Source organism: Erithacus rubecula (genome assembly GCF_903797595.1).
Source record: "Erithacus rubecula genome assembly, chromosome: 5".
In the NCBI taxonomy this organism is placed as follows: domain Eukaryota; kingdom Metazoa; phylum Chordata; class Aves; order Passeriformes; family Muscicapidae; genus Erithacus; species Erithacus rubecula.
Genome location: NC_136687.1, coordinates 65,764,761 through 65,784,076, shown reverse-complemented (window position 1 = coordinate 65,784,076; position 19,316 = coordinate 65,764,761). Strand labels below are relative to the sequence as shown.

At 37.9% G+C, this 19,316-nt stretch overlaps 1 long non-coding RNA gene across 1 annotated transcript; it reads left to right on the top strand.

The window, feature by feature from the left end:
* The first annotated feature begins 1,953 nt into the window (after positions 1–1,953).
* Positions 1,954–19,316, top strand: LOC306802865. The gene is made up of 7 exons (XR_013774498.1): positions 1,954–2,092; positions 4,594–4,719; positions 6,985–7,097; positions 12,941–13,108; positions 15,419–15,679; positions 16,865–17,001; positions 19,259–19,316. It is a non-coding gene; the product is annotated as an uncharacterized lncRNA (long non-coding RNA).

The window sequence follows — 19,316 nt, the reverse complement described above, 5'->3', positions numbered from 1 at the left end:
AAATTAAAAGAGCCATTAATTTGATTCTAGATTTGATCTTAAAAAAATAGTCTAGACATGATTAATATTGAAAGAGCTGCCATGATTATAGAATTAATCCTTGCCTGGAATCAGATATTTGAGATAACTTATGATCAGCCAGCACAAGTTCAGAGTTCCACTGCTAAACTCTGACATAAATAATTGGAAATTGAGAAGTGAATAAAATAGCTAAATGGGAGATGCACTGGTTTATGAAACAATTTCAGGGTACAGCTGTTTTTCCTCTGCAGAGAACAGATAACATTTTTTACATATAAAATAAGACTTGGCTTTAAAGTATTTTTAATTTTTTCTGAGTTGATATTTTTATTTGCTTCTTAAGTGGGTTAACTTTAATAATTGCTTATTGATTGTTCTTAAGCAGTGGCTCATATGCAATGTTCATACTGTTTGTGTTTTCTTCCTTGTTAGATTGCTATGGATTTATTCCAAATCTCCACTCTTGAGCTACCTCAAAAAAACTGGCTCATCTGTAAATTTTGTTTGTGTATTCATATAAAATATCTGAAAAAAAAGTAATGCAAACAGCATTTGTTCAGGATGTTTGGCATTCAGGTTTTTACTTGTTAAACATCATCAGGGTTAAGTGGATTTAAAGTATCAATGTAGGCTTCATCTGTGTGACATAGGCCATTTTCCCAAGAAATTATGGTTTAAAATGGGAAAATATATTAGCAATTTGTAAATATTTCTGCATTCTTTGTGTGCTTTTATTGCCTCTCAGTTGATCTGTGCCTAAAACAGGGAGGATGAAGCAGCTTTTCCTCACACTTGTAATAGTGTTTGGAGAAGGTGAGTGTGGCAGACATTGTTCTTTTCCTCAACATTCTTATTGGAAAATCTAGCCCTTGTGAATTCAGGGAAAAGTTGCAAAGTGCTAAAACTGCTTCAGAGAGACAGAACTAAGTTTGTCCTCCCCAGAATGATTTCTGAAGGTCCATCTGCTAGCCCTGGGTGTGTGGGATTGCCAAAACGTGGAAGTGTCATTGAGGGATTTTGTTTCCTTCCAGGGAAGGTGCCTTAACCATGCTGTGGTGAGAAACAAAGGAAGCCTTTTTTCATGTGACTGGATTCTAAAATTTGCAAAACAGAGAATAGGGCTGAGACATGAGTAACATGTGGAATGAGTGATATTGGAACAATGACTTCAGTGACTAATTTCTGTGCTTCAGAGTGTTTGTACACTATCAGACGAGTTTGTAGCAAAATTCTGGCACCAGTCATGGGTTTGGAAGCTCAGCTGCTGGATGCTGTAACTCACTGCATTTAGCTTTGAACTGGTGCAGGCTGAGTAAGTGTCTAACAATGTTTCTGAATGAAAAATGGAGCTATAACTTGGCACATTTCCAAAAGATCACTAAGGGCCAGCATTTATATCACTAAGCAACTTCATTTAATTACAGTTTTTAATTCTGTTGAAGATTACTTTGCATTTTTAATCTCTCATGTCCTTGCTCTGATCTGATCCTTTTGTTCTTAAGTTATCACTGAACACTGCATTTTAGTAATAACAGTTCAAACAACAGCTAGCTTTTTTTTTTTTTTTTTTTTTTAATTATTGAGGTTTGCTCAGCCACTGTCTGGTTCTTGTAGGTTTTCAGGTCAGTTTGGAGGAATACAGGGAGCCTTGCTTTGATCTCTTTTTTATTGTTTGTGAGCAAGTCTATGAAGAGAAAAAATAGGGAATATGGGGGTTTTTTTCAGCAGGAATTAATTTCAATTTACTTGGAAAATAAAGACTTGAGTAACATGTTGGTTTCAAAGCCAAGGGCTGTGGTGACAGCATTGTGGGATTTTTCACATGAGGTTTTTTTCTTCCTTTTGGTCTCTAATTAAAGCATATGTGCTGTTCCCATTCCTAGGGCTGCTTCCTTGCCTCCTTACACCTGTGTGTCCCCCCAGCTGGGTTTAGTAATGCCTGAGTGTGTGCCTGACCCTGCTGCTGCTGCTGCTGTAGGCTTTTTCTGAAGCTGCCCTTTCAGGGCACTGCTCTTTGTGCAAAAGTCAAGCAAAAGAGGAAATCTGGAGGTCCCTGACACTACCAGCACAGGTATAATTTTAAATTGATATTGTGACTCTTCCCACTGGCACGGCCTTTGGGCATAGATGATCTTGGTTTTGCTTGACTGTTCCATACTCCACTGGGTGCAAATGATTAAAACTCGTATTGTTCAGAGAATATTAGTTTTGCTCAGAACATTAAGACTCTGCTTTTTCTTCCCTTTCTCCATTCTTTTTGGTGAAAATTTGTAACCAAATTTGAGTATGTCATTCAGTACAGATTATTGAGAAATGTCACATAATTTAAACCAAAGCACTTTCTTGAGCTAAAGGTACCTATATTTAACCAAAATAAGTGGGTGAGGGATCTGCTAGGATGCTTTGTATCAGATCCAACTTGGCCTTGCTCTAAAACAGTAATCACAAAGGTGAAAAACAAGACTCATTAGGCATTGGGAAATGAAATTGAACAGATTGAGGCTAAACATTTTTAATGTTTACAAAAACATTGACATTTATAAAGTGTTCTTTCAGACGGCACAGCACAAATATTGTTTAGAAGCCATAATAAATTTTCTCTCCAATGAGTTTCAAATATTCAAGTCCTATATTAGCATATTTATCCTTCCATGTAAAACTGCATCCCGAATTGTCAACCTGGTGAGACAGTTGTGAGACTTGGTTTTTTTTCTGTTTATTATGTGATAGATTATAGTAGAGTGTCATGGAATAGTTATAAACTAATTCTTAATACTGTTTGCCTGAATTATTCATTTGCTGTGCTGCTCCCATGATTTTGGGGCAAAGGTGATGATGCTTAGCTATATTTCTAGCAGTTCTTAAAAATAATTGGATTAGAAATCATGCACTGAGAACCTGCTTATTATTCTTAACGGTTCAAGACTTATGTAAGTGTTTTAATCAAGCTTTAAATGATGTATATCTCAGACTACTTTCTTTCCTGGGTTTTGAATTGCAATTTTGTAAGCACTTGAGCACAAGCCTTTTCATTTGGCACAACAAATTTTGGTAGCGTTTTGCCTTTCTCATTCCTCACAGTAGGAAATAAAGCCCAGCCGTTAACACTGGAGGCGAGGCACACTGTGCTGTCTAAACAAATCCACAGAATTAGCACATCGCTGAACTAATGCGACCAGAATTAATCCCGTACACCTGCAGAATGTCGTACCCAAATCACCTCTAATTGATTGCTGTTGGTGTTTGTCTGGCTTGCTAATGGAGCTCCAGTTTTCAGCGAGGCAAACAGCCTGGTGTGTGTTTGCATTGGAGCTGCCGTGCCCGCGTTGTGCCGCACCTGCCTGCTCCCCAAATGCTTGTTAGAGCTGTCATATACTTTTATGAGGACGGGAGCAATGTTCTGGCAAGCCAACTTGACTCAAATTGTGCTGGGACATAAAACATGAAGAGCCACTTGTGATTGCAAAGGCAGTAAGTCTAATTTGATTAGGGCTCCGGTGACGCGGCGCATTATGGACGCCGTTTGTCATTCCTCACGAGTGCTCCTGCAAGGATCCTGTGCAGGGGAGGCACAGACACAGCCTGTGAGCACCTGCCTTGCTCAGGGGAGGAGCAGGGAAATGCCAGGAGATCATTGTCACTATTGGCTTTAAAATAAAAAGGAACAGGAAAGGCAGCAACCAGGAATTCCTGCCTTCTGAAATGAGGGAAAAGTTTTCAGTGGGAGAGGGATTTTCTCCTTAAGAATGATGCTACTGACTCTCAGCTACTAAAAACTCCACAATTTCAAATCTCCAAACTCTGTTGTTAAACAACAGAGCCTTATTTAAAAAAAAAAAATCATCTTAAAAAGCTTGGGTTGCCAAGCAACTGGGCTTGGACAAAAAATGCCTCAGTATTTCTGGGTGTACATTTAAATATATCTCCCCTCATTCTTCATAGCTGTGGGTCAGGGTAGTGGCTGTCAAGCAGATTTGGTGTTGTGTACAGAGAATTCAGGATGAAATGATTTTACAGAGATGGCAAACATTAAATCTTCTGTCAGTTAGTAACAAAAATATCTCAGTGAGGAAAATTGCAAGGGTTTTAAATTTTCCATCTCAAGCATCCCACTGGAATATGTATTTGAGATTTTGTTTTCTGCCTTTTAGTTTTTAAGTATTAGTGTATAAACATTGCTGAAAGGCTTCATTAGAAGGCTGTGAATACTGGGAGAAGGAGCAGGGTGGAAAAAGGCCTCTTTTTCTGGTTTCTTTTTTTTTTCTGGAAATACTGTCTCTTCACACAAACTATCTTTGGGATCACTACTGAAATAATTGGAATTTCTGCTATTGGACTTTCATGAAAAGATGACAGTTTCAGAGAAATGTAAGATTTTCATAATTATATAAAATATTTCCAATTATTTTAAAAATATATCATGTATTAATATACTTTTATTCATCACTTATGGTAAAAATGGACATTACTATTTAGAATCTTGTATTTTAGAACAGCTTAGAAATTAAATGTATATAGTGAGGTCCTTGTATTCTTTTTTCTGAATGCTTTTCATGTATTTTTTTTCCCTAGAAGATACTTTCACACAAATAACTTAGCTTACAGATAACTATTTAGAAGTGGCAAAAAGAAATCCTCACCAGTCCTGGCAGCTCTAAACTGGGGGAAGAGCTCTGTCAGTGGAGGGAATGAGAAAAGGTCTGTAGTCTTTTTCAGTATAAGAAGTATTTATTGTTTGGTGAAATTCTCCTAGAAGCAATATAAATCATGGGATAATACACAGTGCTGATGGATTAGAGCTGCTTTGAGAAGTAAAGGTACATGAAGGGAAAGATGTTTATGCTTGGGGAAACACGTGGTATTTGAGATGTCAGCAGCCTGGTGTTCCCCCCTAGGAGCTCTGCTCTGTCTGTTCTTTTGGCATTCTGTCCTGATTCCTGTCCCTCATTCTGTCCTGCTTCCTTCCTTGCAAGGATCATGCTTAAAAGTTTGGGGAACAAGCAGAGTTGGGTGCAGGGAAAGCTGAAACGAGTGTTGTCAATATAATGTAGATGTTCAGTTCATCTTCCAGTGACTACTGGTAGAGAAACAACCTTAATTCTTCAAAAACCAAGTGAGGTCTGTTCTTATGGTTTTGGGGTTGGTTTTTTTTGATAAATAAATTATACTGGATATTTTCAGCAGACTATTACAGCTTTTGAAGCCTTGTGACGTGCATTTTAATTATCACTTAGCATCCAGTGTGTTGAATGTTTTTAAGCTTGTTCAAGGCATTAAAGCAGCAACTGTGTTAATAAATTCTTGTCACTGATTGATATTAAATGACATGTAGCAAACAGTCCATCTGTCTCTGTTCTGTCATCCCATGCCTTCTTTCATGTTTCCATTACAGTCTGTAATAAATAGTCTGATCATTTTGAGTGACATTTGGGATCTTTATTGGACAAGACATTTCAAGTGCATCTGTCTTCTGACTGGTTTATAGCTGACAGCTCTAACAACAGCTATTACCTTCCAAAAGACTGCATTCACAGTGCTCTCCATACTCCCCTTCCTGATTTTCTCTCTGCTTTTCAGAGACTGACATTTTTTGATTGTGTATTTTTTAAATCCAGGCACTTCTATGATGGTGATGATGATTTTATCACTGTAGTTCTGAGTTCAGCTGTATCTGCCTCTCACTCCAAAATTAATCCTGGTCTCTTTTGTCTAATCCTGTTGCTGCCCTCTGTTAGCCTTATCACTTCTGCCCCTTCCTATCTCTGTGGGTATAGCTTCCTCAGTGCTTGGATTTTACAATTTGTGTAATATCAAAACTTCCTGGAAGCCCAGAGCAGAACTAAAACTACCAACTCAGCAATAGTGTTGGATGTGTTTAATCCACAAGCTCTTACTGAGGGCCACACCATGCTCTAGTTGCTCTTATCTCAACTTGCTGTGAAATTTCTATGTAATTGTTGTCAAATCTGATGACTAAACTACAAAGGAGGTTGTTTCTTCTTATCCATTGAGTTCATGCTGCACAAGAAGTTGAAGACAGAACCTCTCCTTCCCTCAGTTACCCCAGTTGCCATCCCACTGTTGGATTTAACTCTTCACTACTTTTAGTCACCCATTTTTTGGGTGGCCACAACAGTTGCCCTTGTTTTATCTCCTTGTTCCCTGGTGCTGGGAGGTGCCAACTTGAAGGAGTCACACTGCTGAGATAAATCTGACACAGAAAATTATTTAAATTGACAATAGTCCTTTCTTGTGTGCAAACCAAGCTTTAATGCTGCTGTTGGGGATGTGCTGGATTAATTTCGTCTCCCTGCAGGAGCAGAGGCAACAGCCTGTGTACAGCAAAGCCAGGGAATCTCCTCCAGCTGCAGTGCCTCAAACCAGAGCTCCTGCCAGGGCTCTTGCCATGTAAACCATGACATCTGAGCTAAGAGACAATGGATACAGTGACAGGCTAGCTCTTGAAATCCCAGGAATCCTAGGATAAATACAACAGCACCCGAATATCTTCCTGAAGCATCCAGGACTCCCTTCTTTCTTAACTTTATTCGGAAAGTTTCTTTGAGTTTAACTGAACTTGATTTAAATGATAAGCAAATTTTACACTGAAGCTGAGCAGCAACCATTAAAAAGACAGCCATTGTCATAGACAAATCAAACTTTAATTAATAAATTCATTTTACTTTAGATATGTGGAAGTAAAAATAGAGTCCTTACCTGTTTCCATTTTTTACATCAGCACATTTAGTCCACAAGTGCAGAACAGTTACTGCTGGTGACTAAACTGTGGTGTGATATATTGTGTTCTGAGGTTGTACTTCTCTACTTTAAATATTAATATTTCATTATTACAACACTTTATTTCCAGCTCTTGTGGAGAATGCAGAGTCATACATATTTAATTTTTCAGGCAGACGTGTTCCACATACACAGGAGTTTTGATGGCATGTTTCCTTGTTCCAGAGGAACGCTGGGCTGGAGGATTGGATGGCTCCAGTGGCCAAGCAGAGCTTTCCACTGATCCCAGCTCTGCTGGAAGCCATCACTGCCTCAGTTTGGTAGGGCCATAACCCCAGGTCAGTGGAAGCAATCATGGTATTTTCTGGTCTCTCCCCTCACACAGTTGTGTCACATACACACTTAGGTGGGTGTAAAGTGACTTGCAGTGGCATTGCAGGATTTTGTAGTTGCTGTTCTAAACCATGGACTATCTTCAGTCAGAATAATGCATTTCCTTAAAAATGCAGCCATGGGCCATTGAGATTTCCTAGAGTGGCTCACCACTTTATGGAACAAACACGTCAGCAGAATTGTCAGACTGCTTCTGCATTGTATGTGAGCCTTTGAATACCTTAAGTATATGCAGGGTCCTCCGTGGGATTGTGAAAGCATTAAAAGAAAAGTCAGGCCAAAATGTCTGTGGCCCACCTCAAACTGGATGACAGAAAGTGCTGTAAGTTTTCAGCTTTAATCACAATGTGTCCCTTTTACCCTCTCCCTCAAAACAAAACTCCCTTGGTAAAAAGCCAAAATATATGTCTAATGAAGTAAAATATAAAATAGGGCTGGGTCAAGTTACATTTTAAATCCCAGGAGCTCTAGTTCAAGGTCACATCATTTACTCAGTTTTACCATAAATCTCCAGATCAATAACAGAGGTTGAAGTCGATAAGAAATATTTAACCTTTGGCAAACACCTCTATCTGCTTTTTATAGACCTTGAAAACACAAAATACCAGCTCTGTGTGTTTGCAGTCACATATGCCTACAGTTTTTACCCATGAAAGAAATGATGTTTGGCAAAATGTAAAAGATGGAATGAACATATATGCCAAAATATTCTCAAAATTCCCTCTTTGTTCTTACAACTCATGGCTTTGATTTAAAAAAAAACATTTATACAAAGGCTTTTTAAAACAAAAATTTATATACTTGAATTTTAAAGCATGTACAAAAAGAAAATTATCAGGATGATTGACATTAAAGAATTAAGAGTAACATGACATTTCTTTTGCTGCTGTTCAGTGCTCCTCAGAAGTGATTTATCTCTGGCTGCTAAATTCAAAACTTGGAGCATTTTAATTGAGGATAACTCAGAGAGAGTTGTTTTAGTTATTATTTTCTGTTACACTGAAGGAAAAGATAAGGCTTAGTACTTTTTTCCTAGTTTCCTTTGGTTTTGTGTTTCATTAAATTAAAACACAAACCTTCACTAAAGTTATTTTGCAGTCTAGCATGTTACTGGTTTTCATTTGACTGAAATGTTTTACCCAAAAAATAGTAAAATGAATAAAGTAGAAAACTTCCCAAAGTTTTGCAAGTACCAAGTGCAATTGCTGTTGCTCTTGAGCTAAGAACTTCAGGTCACTGATGTGTGTTCAGTGGATATTAAAGTTGGGAAGAAGAAGTGAAAGTGCTCCAGTTTGATGCTTGAGAATACCACAGGTCTGAGGGGAGACCCTTCAGAGCCAGGTGAAAGAAGGATGGTAGGTAGAAATACAGGCTGAGAGCTGCAGCTCAGGTTTCTCAAAACAAAAAGGATTGAGGAATTTGTCCTGAATTAGCAAACAGTATTATAACAATAGATGTAAATAGGAACCACGATGAAGTTTCAGAGCAGCTCCACTTAAGGTGGAGAAAATGCTTGGGTGAGTAAATCAGAAAAATCAGCAATAACCCAGGGGTGGAAATGGGAGGAGGGGACAGGACCCCCATGAGGACTTGCTGTTCGTTTCTGGCTTTGGCCCAAAATGTTTGGGTATGGCTCTTTCCTTGGAAGAGTGTTCAGTATTGCAGGAGGAAATCTTTCAGGAATAATATCCTGAAATTTAAACCCAGGAAGGGGAAATTCAGACAAGAGAAGATTAGTACAGTGAAGTTTACAAAGTAAGCATGTTTATCCCTTCCCAAAGCTTCCAGGTGAAGAGAAATGAAAGCAACATTATACCAGTCATAAACTTTAATTTTTATTGGAATGAAAGTATGGAAAATTGCAAGGCAGTCCTCTGTAGACTAACCCAAAAAGTGTATTGCCTGTCCATGTGTGTCTCTCACCTTTTATATCTTTAAGAATCTGGACATTAGGAATTCATTTTGGCATCTTTAGTGAGAGTATTTTCAGGCCAATAAAGCCTCACTGAGTCGAACTCAAGAACAGCTTCTGGTGAGGCATGAGTGAGAAAAGCACCTACTTAGGATCTCAGAGTCCCAAGGAGGAAAGCAATAAAGGCTCTGGCTCTCATCTATCTTATTCAAGCAGGCAGGACTTGCTCTGGGCACAGATTCCTGTTAATAGCTTTGGAAGTGGCATTAACACAGGTGCAAAGTGGGCAGGAACATGGAATTGCTGTCACTGCAAAGCCTTGGCAGCACCATGTAAAATCTGCTCTTACCTGTATCCACCATGGATGGCACCACGTTTGTGTAGGCAGCAGCAGGAGCCCCAACTCCCTCACACATATCCCATTAACTTTTTAAGTGGGAAGGCAATTAACTGATTTAGTGGGAAAGCTAAAAAATAATTTTCTGCATGAAACTTACTGCTTAGGAGGTTGAAACAACAAAGGTGATGAATGCATTCCCTCATTTACCTCACCTTCACCCCTCAGCAGTGTAGGATCTTCAGTCTCTCCAGGTTCTACTGAGCATCACTGTGCAAGGCCCCAAGAGAGCTGATGAACTGAAAAAGAAACAAATAGAGAAAATTTTGATTTTTTTGATTGGCTAGCAGAAGAAACTCAATTTAGGCAATTGTTTGGAAAAAAAGGCCCCTCTTCCAAAAATCAGTTAGAAATTAAGCTAAACTGCTTTTCACTATGATCACACAGGTATCTAAAGGGAAAAAAGCCAGAGCACATCAAATGCAATTTGCAACATATCCTGGGTACAGCTTGTTCTGCCATCCACTGCAATCAATAAAAACCTTTCACTGATGTTAATGGCTTGGGATTGAGGCCTCAAAGTGAACAGCTGTTTCCTGATGGTGCAGTTGTGCACTGTCTCCCCAAGCCTGGCAGATATTTTGAGGTGAAACAGAAAAAGGTACCAAACAACTGATTTGCAAAAGGTTAGAGCAGCAGAAATCAATTTGGAAAGCTCTAGCTTTTTTAAGATAGTTATTTGATCATGAAAGATCAATTTGAAATTATGTATTTCTTGAGTCTAAAAACTATGTTTGCGATAAGTGTGTTATGCCTTGAGTAATGCAGGACTTTGTGTAGGTGGATCAGAATCAATACTTAAAGGAATTCAAGGACAGGAACACATCTATTTGCCTTACTAAATTCTTGCAAAAATTTATATTGGCTAAAAAGCACCCATTTTTTCCAAGTAATGTCTAAACTTTTGACCTAAGTACTTGATACAAACTCATAACTCTCTCAAGTAAATAATAATGATTTTAAAAGTGGATGATGTTCCGTTTACTTAAAATTTCTCAAGATGGATATGGATATGTTTGTGAAATATTCTTTCCCATTATCTACAGCCTTTTCTGTCATGCTCTGAATTATGCAACTTGAGCATTCTCAAAATTGACATGTCAGTTAAGTTACTGTAAGCAAAGATTTTTTTGGAAATAGTTTTTTTACATGGAGTTTTGTGGCTCTTCAAAGCTAAGAATGGCATTTTTTTAGCCTAATATAAGAAGAAGGAAAAAACCCACAATATTTGGTTTTATTTTTTTCCTTGCAGGTCGGTGAAATACTGACCATCAAATGCTGAGCTGTTGTTAAAGAGTCCAGAATGCCAGAGCTTCAGCAGAGTCTGGTGAAAGACAAGGACCTGTGAATAAAGAAATACTCCCACAGCTTCTATTAAACATCTCTTTTCACTGCTAAGCATCTGCTTTTTGTAAGCTCATGAAAAATTTCAGTCATGACTTTAGCTGCAAGTCTGTTCTTTTTCCTTCACTGAGGCTCGCAGGAAGCAATCACTGAGGAAAGAAGCTATCAAAATATTTATGAAAAATGGAGCCTAGTGCTTGTCAGATGCCATCTCAGAGCCCTTGCAGGCACCAGTGAGAGTGCACACAGTGCAGCTTCTTGAGGAAGGTGCTTATTCTGATCCCAAGTGCTTTTGCTGATTGTGGAGCTCCCTGAATAAATCCAGCTCAGTGCATCTCTTGCTGGTTGCTCAGCATATTCTTTCCCTTGCTCTGAGTGCAGATTTTAGAGTTCTGTAGGAGAACAAATTGCTTTCTGGCAATACAGCAACAGTAACAACATCAAAACTTTGTGGGAATTTTTATATTGGAATGTCTAATTGCACTTCCCTTGATTTGCCACTCTCTAAATTCAGTTACTCCTTCTAAAGGGACAGAAACAGTAATATAACTTAAAATAATTGTATTGTTTCCGTGTTTGAATGTTCATCAGTAACTTTTGAAACCTTTCTTTTCACAACAGGAAAAGTACTAAGAACTGAAATAAGACTTATTTAGTGGATTGTGAACTAAAGCAGCCTAACACACTCCAATTAAATAATGGATTATGATGGATCGTATAATATTTTTTAAAGTTGCTTCCATTTCTATATGCTCAATGCAAAGTAACTTCCTTTACAGAAGTTGTCATTAATATTGATATTATTCTTAAAACCTGTGTCAGTCAAAATCCTGAGATCCTTTTAAAAAAAGTTTCCAGTATTGATATCAATTTCTGGGTTTTTTTAAAAGAAGTTTTTTAGCAAAACTTCAGTAAGTCTTTCACCAGCTGAAACACATACAGGACTCTGAAGGGTAATTTTATGTATTGTCTTTTCTCTATGTGTGAAGAATATTTGTACTGATCCCTTTTTTGGCAGTAATCATTTGCAAATGCTCACAGAATATTTAGATATTTCTGTGATTTCTTTTGTTGTATCAGTAGCTTTTTGCTGTAAGTGGCTGGTAATTTATATGCTGACATTTGTAAAAACTGGAATACTGGTGACTTTCATATACTTTTTGTGAACTACTGATTGTTTTCCCAAATATGATCCCTTGGAAAATGAAAATGTTAATATTAATTATAAAACACGAGCTAAACCAGAATGTTTTAAACCAAATTTAAAGGTTCTTGTGTAGAGCTACTAAAAAGATTCTCCCTTGTGCTGTTATTGTAAAACATTGATAATATAAAAGTCTTAAAATTGACAATATAAAATTCTAAAACATTGATAAGGATTTAGGTACATATGTATTTATACTCACATATGGCTATGCACACAGTTTGCTTTTGCTTTACATTTAGTGAAATACCCAAATTTTACTATATAATTGGCAAAGTAAATGCTAAATATGGCCTGTAAAAATTATCTTGTTCATAAATTTGCCTGGTATTGTAGAAATCTGTACTAGTAAAATGTATTCACCGTGATGCTGTAATCTGTTCTCAGTGATATGCCCTCAGTACTTCAAGGACTGAGTATTTTTATCACTGATGATATTTTTTCACTGGTTAGTGGAGATTTGATATTACTATAGGTATCAAAATAGCACCTTGATGCACTCTGTTAAAAAGACCCATATTTCAGAAATAGAAAATATTGAAAAGATTAAGGATGAAAAAGTGAATAAGCATATTTTTTGTGCAGTTAGATAGGAGCTGTAATGCTTTTAGTATCCTCTGCTGTTAAACACCTGCTTGCAAATCCATGATATTGAAAGATTCTTGGTCAGAACTTTTCATTGGAACACTTTGTTTCTTCCTTATGTTTATATCAATCCTAGGCAGTTCTGAAACTATTCATTGGCTTTCTACCATTCCTGTGTCTGGTGACTTCTTAGAATATTCTTGTTCCTCTGTTGAGTCAGTCTTCAGCAGAATAATGCAAATGGACTTGCATGAAAGAGAGTTTGGCAGAGAACTTGCAAATTAAATAGTAATACTGAAAATTTAGATGGAAAAGCTTGCTTTCACAAAGCTCTCTTGATTTCTAGAATTTCCTGCCAAAATGCCACTGGAGCCAGGATTTGGCAGCTTGTGTTTGCCCTGTGGAACCAGGGAGGAGTTCCCAGGCATGGTCTGACTCCGTGCTGGAACAACATCAAGATTCCCCTGAAACTGGGATGCACTATTGTTTCAGAAGAGCCTGTTCTGAAGTTAAGGTAGGACCTGCTTCAGTGTTTTCTATTGGCTCATGAGCAACTTGGGAGGTAGCAATGGTTCTTTCAAACTATGCAAAACACAGGAATAATTAGTGTGCAGAAAGAATTCCAGCCACTTTGGGGTAAATCAGTTACTGGAGCTGTTTGCATGCCTTCATTTTGGCTCTTCTCAGTCACCATGGACCCTCTGCCTTGAAGGATCAGTTACTGTGGGAATTGCAGTAGTTCTGTGCATAAAGCCCAGATGTCAGAATATCTGAACCCCTTTGACACATTCCATTGCTTTAAAACAAACCTCCATATAACCTGGGTCTTGAGATAACCCAAACTCAGAAGAAGGAGGAGTGATGAAGGGAGAAGGGATTAGGGGCAGAGAAATGAGAAGAAGAAACTCACAAAGAAAGCAGCAGCTCTGGAAGAAACTCACTGTTAAGCACAACTTGCTAGAGAGAACTTTGGAGTCTTTTAGGGTTAATTCTCTGTATTTTAAGAACAAAATATTCTGAGATGCTTAGAGGAGGAGCCCTGTAATTTTGACTTCTCATGTAACATTTATTACACAGTCTATTTTAAGTCATATCTACATACAAAATATACAAAATTTCCCCCTGACTGGAAGATATCTTGTGTGTTAGGGTGTCATTACATGAATTATTTTAATTTAGAAATACTTGTACTTGCTATTCCTTAATAGTAAAATTCAGTAGCTATTTGAAGGTGCATTCTGTGTTTGGATACATTTGCTTGGCTACCTCACTGGGAGAAGAAGGGACTGCATGCCTAAAGCAGCACAGCATATGGAAGTGATCTGGAAGTCACAAAATATGCTGTTAGCCTTTCTTAGTGTGAAAAGTTAGTTCAGCTTTAACCTCTCCAGAAAACTCATTCACAGGACTGGTGTACATTAACACCCCAACAGTAGTTCAGCTGTCACTTCTCTAATTTAGTCTGTTTCACAATTTGTGATCTGTGAATTCAGCAAAAGGGAATGAATGCTAGTCAGAACATTTAATAGCACTTGATTTTTATGCAAATTTCTTTTTTTGTGGGCTACCATAGACCATTTCATTTAAAATATCAAAGTCCCTAACAGGTGACAGAGATATGAAGCGTGTAAGCTGATGGATTTCTGAAGGCACAATAATAAGTTCTGTTCTTTTTTTCACTGGTTTGTTTTGGTTCTTTAATCAAAAATCAGTCTGCATGAGATGCTGCTGCTGCAGTTTTCTTTTCCCCCCTGGAAAGTGGAGAATTATGTTGTTCAGCTGAGCTTGTTTTTGTTGATGCCATCTATTTACTGTGCTGACAGTCCCAGAGGCAGCTGGACCAGTTTTTTGTGACAGAGGATTCACATATAAATTTCTGTGACATTAAAATGGGGTTATTTATTATTTTTTAAAAATATAATGTGGTTTTGAAATAGGAGGATGTAGGCTCTCAGGTACCATTTGAGATAGTAATATTGTCATTATATAATCCTGGTAGGCTTTCGACACGGAAAAAGCTGAAAATGGATCTAAGAGTGGGAACAAGAGCAAAGGCACAATGGTGCTTCCAAAAGTAATTGGCCAGGGGAGAATTATTGCAAACCCAGCTCCTTAATGGGAGGAAACTGCACAGGAGGCAGAAATGACTGAAATGACCTGGAGATGACAGTGCCTGTAAGAGCAGGGTGGGCACTAACGATGCAGCACAGGGGAAATGCAAACACACCACATTAGGGATGGGATCAGCAAACAGGCAGTGCCTGTTTGTGGCACCACTGAGGCCAGCTGGACACACCCTCCCTGCAGGTACCACTGCTAAAGGAAAGGGATTAGTTCAGAATGCCCAGAAGGGGAAAAAAAGCCCCAGGGAATGGAACACAATTGTTAGAACACTTATTTTTCTTTTTGGTAACAATATTTAAAAACCTGCTGCTTATAGAATGCACTGAATTACATATTTTGAAAGAAAAAATGCAATAAATTCTGTTTTAAAAGTTCAGACTCTATTCAGAGACAAAATACTTAGCATTTTTCCTTTTTTTTTTCACTCAAAATACTTCAATCAAAAAATTATATTTTTAACCCAAGATGAATCTTTAAGCACTCACATAAATATATGTGTGAGTGCATGTTATTTTTAATGAGTTTTTTCCTAACTGCTAAATTACTGATGTGTTGTAATCAACAGTGACTCAGGAAGGAAGGGAGAGTAACTCATGCATCTGATTCAAGTAGCAGTGTTTGCCAACGCTTTGGGGAAGGAATTTCATTCATATAGTCTCACTGCAATGTTGCCATTTACTTACCCAGGTTCTTTGCTCAGTTTTCAGAGGGGGTTTCCAAGATCCATCCCTACTGCCTGGTCTGGAATGATGAACTGAACTGCAGACAAAGGAATAGATTTAGTGTGATTCAGTCTGGGTGTTGAGGGAGATTTAGAGTCACCTGGAGAAGACTGGAATTGTTCTGTTCAAGGAGAGGCTGTGTCCCACACCTTAAACCAGAAGCTCTTCCAAAGGCACCAGTATCAAGCTCTGTCTTGTGACAAATATTGGAAGGCAGCTGGATGTCACTGGGGAGCAAGGTATTCTATATCAGACCTACATAATGAATGCAAATTGGTTTTTTTAGGATCCAAATGGGAAAGCATAAAAGGCTGCAGAAGCCCTAATTTGTGATTTGTTCATTTAAAGCTTCAGACCATTAAGTAGCCATTAAATCACAATTTTATATTCTGCTAAGTGCATGTCTATCATCCGAATAAAAAGATTGTTTTAATTCCCCCTGTATCAAATAAAACATTTTAATTGAAAGCATTTGTGATAACAAATTGACTGGAATTGGAAAGTAAATTAATGCTGAGCTCTGACAACAGAACATCTTTGTGGTTTTGCTTTTAGTGTCTTGTATGTGTGTGAACAGTCAAATAATACATATGTTTATCTGTATTTAGATTTCAATTACAGAGATTCTACCCCAGGTAAAACTTTCATTGCACTGATAGGGCTCTCCAGATTCATGTCTGTCACACTAACTTTTCCTGTGGAGTTCAAATTATAAGGTTTTAACTATTTTAACCTTCGCACCCCTGCTAAGGGCCTGCATTACTTAGGCTGTGTCCTAAAATGGGGAGTAGACACAAGCAGATGAAAGAAGATTGCACATTTTGCTCCTCTTGGACATTTTAATATTTGTTTTTCTTTCCAGAAAGACAAAAATTTTAACATCTGCCCTTGGCACATGGAGATTTCAAAGAACATTGGTTTGGAAACACATTTTGACATATTTTGTTATGGCATTTTTGATTGCATTAAGCACTGCATTTCTGCAAGTGAACTGGTTCCTTTTCTTTCAGTCATGAGCCTTCCTATTTCCAATATTGCCTGCCCTCCAGTTTTCTCTGTGGAGCTGAAAAACACCTCTCCCAAGATGGACTAATTGGAATGTGTGTAACTAGATAATGACATGCACAGCTCTGCAGCAAGTTGAAGTTCTTGTGCTAAAAATGTCAGAATTTCCAGATGGAAATATTCTAAGAAAATGCAGTCGGCAATCATTATTTTTAAAGCAAAATGTGCTGTCCTGTTTAATGTAATAAATTGTTCCAATGTGGTTAAAGCAGACACTAATACTCAATTTTCTGAAGAAAACTTTGACATTAGGAAAATACTTTGAGATGTCATTTTTAGGTAAAATTGTGTGTTAATAGTTCAGAAATTGAATTCCCTGTCAATATATGCATCTGGAAAGGTCACCCTGTGTCCCCCAGGAAGGGCTGTTTTCTCATTAGCAGGGAGGTTCTCAGCATGGGGAGGAGAGGCTGAAAAGCAGAAGGGCTGAGGAGAGGATTCCTGGAAAGACAAGGACAGGGCAGTCCTGCAGCTCCTGGCTCACACATGCTCCCAGGTAAGCAATTCCATTACCTGGGGCCTCTCTGCCAGCCCATCTGGCCTTGTCTTCACTTGGGCAACTTTTCTGTCTGCAGCTCCTCCACCTTCCCCTCACCTGTTTGTGCTTCCTGGCTCTGCCTTTCCCCCAGATTCTCCCAATTAGTGGTCAAACAGCAGCAATCCCTGAGAATTGCTACACAACATTGTGCATTTTAATGTCTCTTTGATGTGATTATTCAGTACGCTGATAAAATCTGCCTTTAAAATATATTTAGTTTTAATCTGGTTTTAGTGGCCCTCCTGCTTACCCATATGTGAATAATTCCTCCAACAGTTTTTAAATTCAATGCCTTAAAATGTTTTTAAACCTAATTCAGAGTGTGAGGCAAATGTATGCTCTCGCTGGGAATTTAAAGAACAATTATGCTTCATAGTGTGAAAGGGTATTTTCAAGGAAACATTTGCTCATTCCATTAAGATACTGTATTATTCCTTTCCTGAGGATTCCATTAATCTGTATTTGTCATTTATACAGACAAGGAACGACTCTGAAAGTGAAAGCTTTTATCTGGTTATCTATTGATGGAAATTCACCCAGCACACTACTTCATTTTGCCTCTATGTTTTTATTGAACTTGGAGATTTAGTTCACATCTAGTTCATGAAACTGTGAATATTGGAAAGCAGAGAGAAGAATATTGTTTTTTAAATGATAAATTGTAGTTTAAATATTTCTTAAGTATATGTTTTCATAATATTAAATAAAGGGATTTATTGATGTGCATTTAATTTTTTACACCAGATTCTAAAATTTCAGTGACTGAAAACCAGATTTATGCATATCTTTCAAGTATCATAGAAAAGACTTGGCTCAGAGTTGAAGTTTTTTGGTTTGGTTTGGGGAGTTTGGATTTGTTTGGTTTTTTCCCTTTAGCAGACCTTTTGTTTCTGAACATGAAAAATCAATCTCATGTAATGCATTGGGAAACTCTCTCTCTTAAGACTCTGCCTTTCACTTTGGGTTATCCTCTGAGCCAAATCCTGCAAGATTATAATTGATTTTAAAAGTCAGCAGCAAAAGTATTTGATCTTTAGGTGACAAACAGTCAAAGAGGAGCCTTCAGGATCAGTGTTAAATGTCAATGAAATTACAGTCACGCTAGGATAGGCAAGTTACAAAAATTTAAATCCTGCTGTAATAGTGACAGTAATAAATGGAAACTCAGCAAAATGAAGCTATTAGTCAACAATGTCTAATGTCATAAAGTTGAACAAATGATTACAGAGCAGCTCAGGCCTGAATTAAAGCCAAGCAAGCTGAAACAAGCAGTGTCATTGAGATGGATAAATGAATTTATCCGAGTGGATATAATGACACATTAGAATAAAAGCCAATGTTTTACCTGATGTGTTTAAAATAATCTGGACATCATCACTCAAAGTGGACCCCAGCACCTGCATGCCCTGCTCCTTGTAGCAGAATTTTGAATGTTGGACCCTGTGGTTGTGTTTTTCTCCTGTTGTGGTGCTTTAAAGAATCTGTCTAGAGAACTGCAGAGAGCTTCACAATGCTCTCATGAAAATATGCAACTGATTTAGTGTCAAGAGCACCTAAAACAATGCTGGTGTGCAAGATGGCAAGGGAGCTCTAGCAAACAGCAAGGCTGAATTGAATTGACCTGGCACTAAAGAGCAGAAAGCAGCCTGAAGGCACTTGGCCATAGAAAGGGGCTGTAGGACACTTGAAGCCTCCCGACACAACCTCAGAGAAAGCAAGCAGAAAACTGCCTCCAGGAAGGCAACCTTCCACTGCACCCAGTCTGCTTCCTGAGCCATGAGAAATACACATAATGAGAGGAAAAATGTGGTTTCTGGGAAAACAGTTACATAAATAGCACAGCACATAGTGTTGTGTTGTGTTGTACTCTTACACGCAGCTTGTTTCCAAACAATGCAAAACAGTGTTGAGGGATTTTAATGATAACTCCATTGATGCTATAAAAAGCTGCAATTTTTCTGGTAAGGTCAAGTGTTCCAAATTACACCTTGATCATCATCAGCAAATGAAGCAGAGAGTGTAATGCTGATTTTTCTGCAGCAGGAATGCTAAGTGAAAGTATTGGAATAGTCCAGCTATAATGTAAAAATAGATTAAAAGAGACAACAAAAATTTCACAGTATGCATAAAAATGAATGCTACCACTTAAGTTATATGAAGTTTTAGTATTTTTGCATATATGTTAGAAAATTATGTGTATTCTGCTTTTTTGAAGGTATAGAATATCAGATGACTCTTAGCAAATGTGAAATGCTTCTGGAAGCCAAGAAGTG